Source organism: Camellia sinensis, chromosome 13, assembly GCF_055761805.1.
Source record: "Camellia sinensis isolate YWXY chromosome 13, ASM5576180v1, whole genome shotgun sequence".
NCBI lineage: Eukaryota > Viridiplantae > Streptophyta > Magnoliopsida > Ericales > Theaceae > Camellia > Camellia sinensis.
Window position 1 is genome coordinate 48,940,560 of NC_138973.1, and position 9,987 is coordinate 48,950,546.

The 9,987-nt window shown below is 31.0% G+C and overlaps 1 long non-coding RNA gene across 1 annotated transcript; it reads left to right on the plus strand.

The window, feature by feature from the left end:
• The first annotated feature begins 4,995 nt into the window (after positions 1-4,995).
• On the plus strand, positions 4,996-9,132 carry LOC145806143 (uncharacterized). The gene is made up of 5 exons (XR_014348827.1): positions 4,996-5,249; positions 6,441-6,523; positions 8,157-8,215; positions 8,350-8,428; positions 8,855-9,132. It is a non-coding gene; the product is annotated as an uncharacterized LOC145806143 (long non-coding RNA).
• The last annotated feature ends 855 nt before the right edge of the window (positions 9,133-9,987 follow it).

Below are 9,987 nucleotides of genomic sequence, written 5' to 3' on the forward strand. Positions count from 1 at the left end.
TTCATCTTGTTTCTTTCTGATTTTATGCTCTTTTATTTTATGCTCTCTCTCATGATCAAGAACTAGTATGTGAACTCAGGCCCTCTTTGATTGGGGGATACGAAAATTGGGAGTGGTTATTATATCGGGTGGGGTCTATATATCCCATATTTGTAATTTTTTTTGAAGGGGATATAATATCCGGTGGGATTGTATATTCCCCAAAAGTGGAGGATATACAATACCACCCCCCATTATATCATATCCCCTTGGTTGGGATATGATGTAAAAAGTCCAATTTACCCTTTTGTCTATCTAACATAATATAATTTAATATATTTTTTTGAATTTAATATAATATAATTATTGAATTTAATTTAATATTATTGAATTTAATATAATATAAATATTATTGAATTTAATAAAATATAGTATAATATTATTTAATTTAATATAATATAATATAATTTAATACAAATTTTGAATTTAATATAATATAATTTAATATAAATTTTGAATTTAATATAATATAATTATTGAATTTAATTTAATATAAATATTATTGAATTTAATTTAATATAACATAATTTAATTTAATTTAATTTAATTTAATTATTGAATTTAATTTAATATAAATATTATTGAAGTTAATTTAATTTAATATAATATTATTTTATTTAATACAAATTTTGAATTTAATATAATATAATATTATTTAATTTAATTTAATTTAAAATAAGATTATTGAATTTAATTTAATATAATATAATATTATTTAATTTAATTTAATATAATATAATATTATGAGGACAATCTTAGAAATTACTTGTTTTATCTCATAATATATTTTGTAAAACAAACATGCATAACATATATCCAATCTTATATATCAAGTCAACAAACATGACTTGGAGTACCTATATACTATTCATTATATATCCCAACTAAATTCTACATCATATTATATCTTCCATTTTATATCCAGTGAAACAAACGGGCCTTGGTATATATACTAGTTGAGATGGCATCCTGGTTTTTGTTTGGAAGGTAGGTTCAGGGAAGCTTCACGCATGCCTTCATCCAACCCACCGCCATTTCTTGCCACATCAGCCGTCATAGAACGCCAACAAGTCAACGAACAATCCAAATGAGGACATTTCGACCGTGACATTTGATCAATTAACAAACTAGATTTAAAATTAGCAAGAGGTGTGCGTGCGATATACGTGCGATATGTGTGTTAACCACGTACCGGCAAGCAAGTGTTGTTGGGTTGTTGGACATCAGCCTGACTTTGTTTTTTTTCTTAAATTCGTTACCCGTGATACCGACAATGCGTCTTCTGTAGGCGTAACTCTTGTTCCATGGCAAAAGGAGGCTGCCTCGCCCCCAATCCATGACTTTTTTACGACGCTGTTGTGCCGTTTCCAATCAGTTACCAAACAAAAACAAAATGCGTGTTATACCGTCACTGGTATACAGACATGCATACCCCCAACTCTCCAAATTGAGAAATTATAATTTACTCTTTGGACGATCATAAGTGGTGTTTGAACTTGTATATTACTGATTAAAATAGTAGGTTATCATCTTTTTGTAGACAATATAACACTTGTCCATATATGAGTGGTGTGGAGTAACATCCCAAGATTATCAAATAACTTGGAATATTTGCTCAAACTTTTGTGTGTAAACAATTCAGTTGGATCGGAGCATTAGAAAAAAAATTGCTTGTTTTCACTTTCCAAAAAAACACTTTTCAAAAAATTCTATTTTTTTATTTTTTGTGTTTTTTTTTTGTTTTTACTAAATTTTTTTAATATTTTAAGCATTTTTTTTTTACTTTTTAGACACACCTAACATAAATACACCTAAAAAGTAAAAAAATTATAAAAAAAAATCTTTTAAAAATTCACTAAATACCAAAAATACAAGAATTCAGTATATTTTTTGTATTTTTATGTATTTATTAATTTTTTAAAATATTTTTTCACAAATTTTTTACTTTTAGATACATCTAAGTAAGGTACATCTAAAAAAGTATAAAAAATGTTTAAAATTTAAAAAATATTCACTAAAAATAAAAAAATACGAAAATCAAAAAAGTTAATTTTCAAAAAACTTAGGCTAATTTAGTAACTTTTTGGCTATTTGGCTAAAATATAAGCTAAAAAAAACTAGTATGTTTAGGATGACTTTTTGGCTTTTTACGAAAAGATGTGCAAAGAGTAGAGAGAAAAGAAAATCTTTGACTTTTTGGTATGGATTGTTAACTTTTTGGCTAATTTAGTAATTTTTTGACTTTTTTGCTAAAAAAGAGGATTCCCAAACGAGGCCGAATATTATTACAAATTTATATCTAATTATTCAAAAATTACTTAGAATTATTATCTTGTGATTTAAATTTATTTTACACATGAATCACATATTATACAAATTTAATCACAATCACAAATTCACATTGGATGTAAATTTGGAATAATAAAGTGGGGTTCATAGAATTATTATTAGGAAAATTTTATTCAACTCAATCTTTTGAGAGATCAAAATTAACTGCATGTTATAGTTTAATTTTAAGAGAAATTACTTGCAGGTTGGGAAAAGAAAAAAAAAAATTATCACTGCATGAGAGATGCAAATATGTCTGTGATGGGGTGCAAATAAAAAATTGTGGGGTGTAAGTGCCACTTATACCCTCATGTATTGATAAATATTTTTCTCTTCTCCCACCTGTATATAGTTCCCTCTTAATTTTATCCCTTTTTTTTAATTAATGTGGTGGAGGAATTTACAAAAATGTTTGAGATGTTTAAAAAGTGTTTATAATTGGACCGATAATGATGTAGTATAATAGATGTCTTTTTTTTTTTTTTTTGGATCAAATATAGATGTCATTTTTTATTTATTTATTACACATGCATTCATTAATATAAGACTCCACTCCATTGTCCATATAATTATGAGTGAATTTATAATTTTTGGTAACAGGCTAATTTAGTAACTTTTTGGCTATTTGACTAAAAATGTAGGTAAAAAAAACTTGTATGTTTGGGATGACTTTTTGGCTAATTACGAAAAGATGTGCAAAAAGTAGAGAGAAAAGAGAATCTTTGACTTTTTGGTATGGGTTGTTGGCTTTTTGGCTAATTTAGTAACTTTTTGACTAATTGGCTAAAATAGCCTCTTGCCAAACGAGGCTCATTGAGTGCAAGCTAAATCCGCCATCTCCAATGAGGTTTTACTTTCAATGGAAAGTAAAACAAAATATTAATAATAATAATAATAATAATAATAATAATAATAATAAAGTAAAATAAAAATAAAAATAAAATAATAATAATAATAATATATGTTGAATGATTTTAAAATTATTAAATAGTTGATATATTTGATATAATAAGAGATAACTGCAAAAAAATGGTACAAATTTAAAATACATGCAAATACACGGAAGGATAAGACTTTGCGCATTCTAATGCATACATTGCTTCTACTTCCTTGATATTATAATTATTATTTTCTGTTGATATCCTTTTTTTTTTGGCAATTCTCTCATATAATGATGTATATTTTATATCAAAAATGATTTGGACCCCCAATTTTTCAAACCCCCATGACCCCCAGTGTTTTCTTATTGGCTGGAAATTTTTTTTTTTTTTTTTTTTTTTCCTATCTGCCAATCACAATGCCCCATATAGACTGGGGGTGCTGGGGGTCACCCCCACTGGGGGTCCCCAGCACGGTTGATTTTATATTAACATAAATTAGAGGGAGTTTAATTTTTTATTTTTTTGGAAGCAATATGCATGTAAGATATACTTGATAAGATTGGAGTTGTAATATAATTATAATCATAGTTAGTACAATTTTACACAATTAGAGGATTGTTATTTGTCCCCACATTTTTATTTTGGCCCCTCCACTTCTTTGAACTCTTATCTAGCAAAATAAAACCCCTCAATTTTCTTTTTGAACGCTTAATACCAACCATAACCCTAACCCTAAGTCCAAACCCAAACTCTAATCCTGATTCCATCCTCACCACCTCTAGCAGTCACTACCACCTCCGGTCCTCTTCTTATTCTTCTTCTTCCGATAACTTCCAAAGCGACCACCACCTTTACACCCTCATCTTCGTTGCCTCCTCCCTAACCTTGTCGACAACCATCATGTCTTCCCATCGTCAGCAACCACGTTTCCCCGCTACTCAAATCCTCCATCTCTGTTGCTAGCCTCCCACAGCCTTCGCTCGTAGCCCCCGCAGATCGCGATTAAGAGAGAGAGAGAGAGAGAGAGAGAGAATGCAAGTGAGTAGGTGAGGAGGCTGAGGAGTGACAGCGAGGTGGGAGAAGACAAGGCTGTGAAGGTGGCAGTAGTGCAACGAAGATGGCGAGGAAAGTCACTGCAGCGACGCAGTGACCAGGGACGGATCCAGGATTAAGATTTTGTGGAGGGCTACTCTATAGTTTGAAAAATTGGGAGGGGCAACTCTATATAATTTTGAAATTATCTAAAAAAAATTTGGGGGTACGAACTCCTATAATTTTAAATTATTTTAAAAATTTTAATATAATATATTATATATTTGAGCCGTCATTGGTAGCGATGACGGCTCAAATCGGGTTCGATCTTTGCCAATTCATCATCACCCACAGAAACAACCATATCGAGGTTTGTTTTCTGGTACTGGCTCGGCCGAAGATTGGCAGATAGGGCAAATGGAGTGGGAGTGGTGGTTGCGGCAGTGAGAGGTGGTCGGAGATAGTAATGACTGCCGGAGGTGATTAGGGTTAGAGTTAGGGTTTAGAAAATTAGAGTTAAAAGATTAGGAATGAGGGTACACTACAAGAAAATCAAGATTTAGTAGCGTTTTTTATTGTATCAGCCTAAAAAATGCTGCTATAGATGGGCTATTGTAGCGATTATTGATCGCAACTAAAAATAAAATTTTTAGTAGCATTTTTTTCTTAAAGTGCTACTATATATTTTTTTATAGTGGCGGTTTAACCTCAAACGTTACAAAAAGCCAAGGAAAATAAGAAGGCCCGCCAAATAGATTTCTGATTTTGTGCGAAATTGAATTTTTAAAATTTTGGAATGAAATTCTGATATGTTAAAAAATAAAAAAATAAAAAAATAAACCGTTCATCTCTTTCTCCTTTCGTGCCCTAGTCTATCAAAACTCCTTTTTGCGAAGTATCAGAGCCTTCGTTCATCCTCCACCGCGGCGTGTTGACGACATCAAGCTTCCTCACCACTGTGATTTCAAGGTTAGTCTACTCTCTCTGTTTCTCTTTCTCTATCCCCCTCTTTTGTTCTGTCTCTCAGTTTCTTTCTATACCCCTCTTTCTTTCTTCTACTATCTCAGTTTTTCTTTCTCCCTCACTGTCTTCTTCCTCCCTCATCCTTTGTTTCAAATTACACACCACTTCATGTTCTCTACCCGTTCCATACCAATTAGCAAAACCCTTTCACTTTGCTTTGTTCGATTTAACTCTGTTATCTACTGTCATTTCCCAAACACTATACCCATGAAACAATCATGAAGATGAAGAATCCCATAATAACATAAAGCATCTTCGGACAAGTTTGGGTCCATGGAATTCATTGTTAAGATCTCCAAAACTCCTCTACTCTGAAGTATTTCATGAACGTTTTGAATGATTTTGATTTGGGAAAATAATTTATAAAATAGATTGATTAACATGTTTTGCATTCTGATTATGATATTCACACACACACATATATATTTGATAATCTATGATATTCATATTTTAACAAATGAAATTATTGAAGTGAATGGATTGTTGTTGATACTACACAGTAAAATCTCTTGCTTGAGGAATCATTATGTATGCTAGATATTTGATAAAATGCCACAATGGAGTATAGTGCCTACCTTTTTGTTTATTTTTGTTCTGTTTGTTCTATATTTTTTATTTTTTATTTTTTTGGAGAAAATTGTTGTCAATGAATTTAGTACACAGTTTGTAATGTTTTGTTGGCTTAATAATGTGATTAGAGAAAATTGTTGCCTCTTTTTATTGTCATTGCTTTTATGAAAGTGTGCATAAATTGAACCATGAGATAAATAAATAAAGATGCAAGTTTTCTGGTTGCAAGTTTCCTGCTTGTTTGACTAATGCATTCCTTCATTGATTTTTTACTTTTGATTTTTTTTATTTATTTAAAAAGACTTTTTTTTTAGGTTCACAACAATACCTCTTTCTTTATTTAAAAAGAAACAAATATCTTCACGTCTTAGGGTTGTCAATAACAAAAGGTGGGGCAAGTTTATGACTCTAGATGAAGGCATCGACACTTGTAAAGTTTCTAGAATTATTCATCAAAAGATCCAACTTCAATATTTTAGTTGAGATGTTTGCTCGCTAAACATGGTGTGATATTGCAAAGGAGACTATGAGAATGTACAAATCTAATGTTGATGATGTGTGATACAGATTGGTGGCACTGTATACTCCTGTAAGAGAGGATGGAGTTGAGGGCCAACTTGTTTCTGCATCGACAGAGCCAATTGCAGTTGGTAAATTATGAATTAAATCTCATCGTTATGGCTTTATTCCCTTTTTACTCTTATTGTTCTTGTATGTTTTGTTGTTTTCATATTGTTTGTAGAAACTCTGTTATATTTTTACTTAACACCATTACACAAGAACAGTAATTTCTTTTGTGATTTTACTTTTCACTAATATTCTTTACTATTTATTTGATTTTGTTATAGTAAAAGTAGATTGCTAGTAACTCCTCAAGCAATGGTAATGTTTCTTCTGGCTAGTGCTATGTTGACAATTGCTAATATGGCTATTATATGAATTCTTTTGAAGCCCCCCTCCCCGACACGATGGGGCACTTAATAGTCAGGCCCAAGGCAACTTGGGCTGTGGGCTTTTGGCATATCTATTCAGTTAGAGCCTAATTTTAGACATAGAAACAATGTTATTGAATTGGCCATTGTACTGTGCAATTATTTTTAGTGTGCAAACCTGGTTCCATTTACCCAGACACAAATTTCATTCACTTTTTTTTTTAATCTAAATATTTTGTGCTTTAAAAAAAACAAGGAAAAAAAGAAAGAGAAGGAGATACATTGGTCAATATTTATATTACCTTCTGCATGTTAGAGACTTGATAAGCACTGACAACAAGCTGGGGTGTACATGTAGTTCTCCACCCCCACCTTGACATAAGTGGTTTGCCCAAATGAGGGCCTCAATACCTGCCCTTAATAGCAATGTTGCTTTCCAACTCTGAAGCTTAGTTTGGATTGTAATTAAATTCTCTCTTTCTCTCTCTCTTTGGAGACTATCTTTGATATTTTGGTTTCCGGTATTTTTTTTTTCTTCCTATTTTTTATTAATTTGTCAGATCCTAAGTATTATTTCCGTAAAAATTTTGGCCATCATTTTGATATTTTAATGCGAGATAGGTAAAAAATAACATTTAACCTGGTCCATGTAGGATGAACTTATGATTAACATCTAGACTTCAAATTGAGCTCTCACTAACATAGCTGGCCCAGCTAGGAATATTTTTGTCTAATGGGTATCCTTTATTTATCTTATTGTAAATGGGATGGTACAAATTTATTTATTGTTGTAAATTGTAGAATGAGTTAAGATGAAGATGTCAATATTTATACAATAATGCTACAATGACTGTATTTGTATACAATAAGTGCTTACCATATGTGTCATCATTGCATTGGTTTAAAGGGGCCACCACTCATGTTTGTTACCAATGCAATGCAGTGGTGACACATGAGATGGTAAGGACTGCAAGGTATACAAATGTGGTCATTGTAGAATTATTGGTATTTATAACCAAACTGTATGACGAGTAATTGTAGGTGCATTATGGTGTTGTTGGGCCCATTTCTGAATAGCCTAAGCTTTTGGGACAATTGGTGACTTGACATAAACATTATCCGAGAATATATGGGCACACAAATCTTTGTCAACCGTAGACAATTAAATGTAATATGTTATGTGGGTCTGGTTTTTCTGTAATTATTTGCATTGATATCTCCTACTTTCTTCTTTCTCTTTCTGATGTTTCTCTTCTTTTAAGCAAAATAAATAATTTATATTGCAAGATTTGCAGAAAAATAGTGTTTGTTAGTTTACAATTTTACTTTCACATCTGATTTGGCATTTCAGAGCCTGGTATTCTTAAAGAAGTGAAGCAAAAGCTTGATCTTGGATCTGTGAAATTTGAGGTATGATAGCATTTTTTTCTTTTAAATCTGTTCTGGATTTCTTTCTAATATGTATAACTTTTACAGTAGTTGTTTTCTGCTCATAAATATTGAGGTTGCTGTATGGACTGATATATCTTTTCCATTTCTTTTAGACAAGGAAAGCACAAACTCTGCTCTCTCTTTTTTGAGATTCATCAGAGTTCTATACTTAGGAGTAATAGCAGAGGCAAGGTAGGCACATATTTAGATATAATTTCCTAGACATTAATAATTGTTAGTTGCTTACTTACATGTTCTAAGCCCTTTAGATGTCTTCACCCATATCTAATCTTAGAAATCAATTTGCAATGCTTAAAGAACAGCAAGAACTAACTACACAAATTGAGAACAATTTGTTTCTTAAATCTTTAGCCACCTTACATTTCTGCATTACTATATTTTTTTTCTCCATTTGTTGTTGATTTCTCTCTTAATGGCTGATCTATCTTAATATGCAAATATGATCTTCAACTTCATTGTAATCTTTATTTTTTGATATGTAAACCACATACCAAAAAAAAATAAGACTTGTCCGAGAATTATTTATATTCTAAACTTTCTTTATAGATTTTGAAATTGAAAATGATACTTATGCTCATTCAATCATTTTTATTGCAGGAAATAAGACAATATGAAGTATCAAACAATGGACGTCATTTCTCGATTTGAACATTTTTTTTATAAAGGTCTTTATAAAATGGCGTCATGAGTAATATTTTTGAGTACTATTGTCATGTGACAAGTTTATATGTACCTTTTAGATTATGGTGTGAGCTATTAGTTTGCTAGAAATATTGGATCTATTTTGTATTACGGGATTATGTAATGAACCTTTTAATTAAGGTGTTTTGGATATTTTGGGATTATGAAAATGCAAACACTCTTACCTTTTACAATTATTGAGTATTGAGCCATTAGAATAAAATAATGCTTTTATAGATATATAATGTGAGTAGGGATAAGTGAGAGACAACCATTAATGGTTAGTAAATCATTGAAAATTTCAAGCTATATATTATTGGTAATTGAATAGTAAACATAGTCTATAATCGCGGTTAATAACTGTCGCTGTAAATAAAATTTAAAAAGAATTCTATAGCTATAGCGACAGTATAAAACTAATGGAATAAAGTCAAAATATAGCAGCGGTTCACAAAATGTCGCAAAAGTGAAGGATGTAGCAACAGTCGACCCGTGGCTATAAAGTTAGCAAGTAATACGTAAATTTAAGATATAGCAACATTTATAACTGTCACTACATTGACTGTCGCAATAAAAATAACTATACCAGCGTTTGAGGAAAGCGTCACTATAAGGATATGTCGAGGGGGCTATTGCGGCGGTTTGGTGGTCGCTATTTCAACCGCGGATAAAGGTCTTTTAGTTTTTAGCGATGTTTTTTCCTGCTTTTAGGGACAGTTTTGGCCGCTGCTAAAAGTGAATTTTTTTGTAGTGGTAAAAGTGGAATTGTAGATTGAAACAAAATTGGAATTAAAAAAAAAATTAGAAGTATGGGTTCTAAGAAAAAAGGTAAGGATTAATAGCAATGCTCTTAAGATTTTCGTAAGCTTAAATTTGTTTCATCAAACTAAATTGTAAAATTGCAAGATCTCGCCATTCAAATAAAACTTCTGATAAACATGCATATTGGTCATCATAAGTCATTAAAAAATCTAATGACCATTTGGACCATGATACATAATTCACATTTGTAAGCAACCAATCTACATTTCGTGACTTTCTAATTTTAA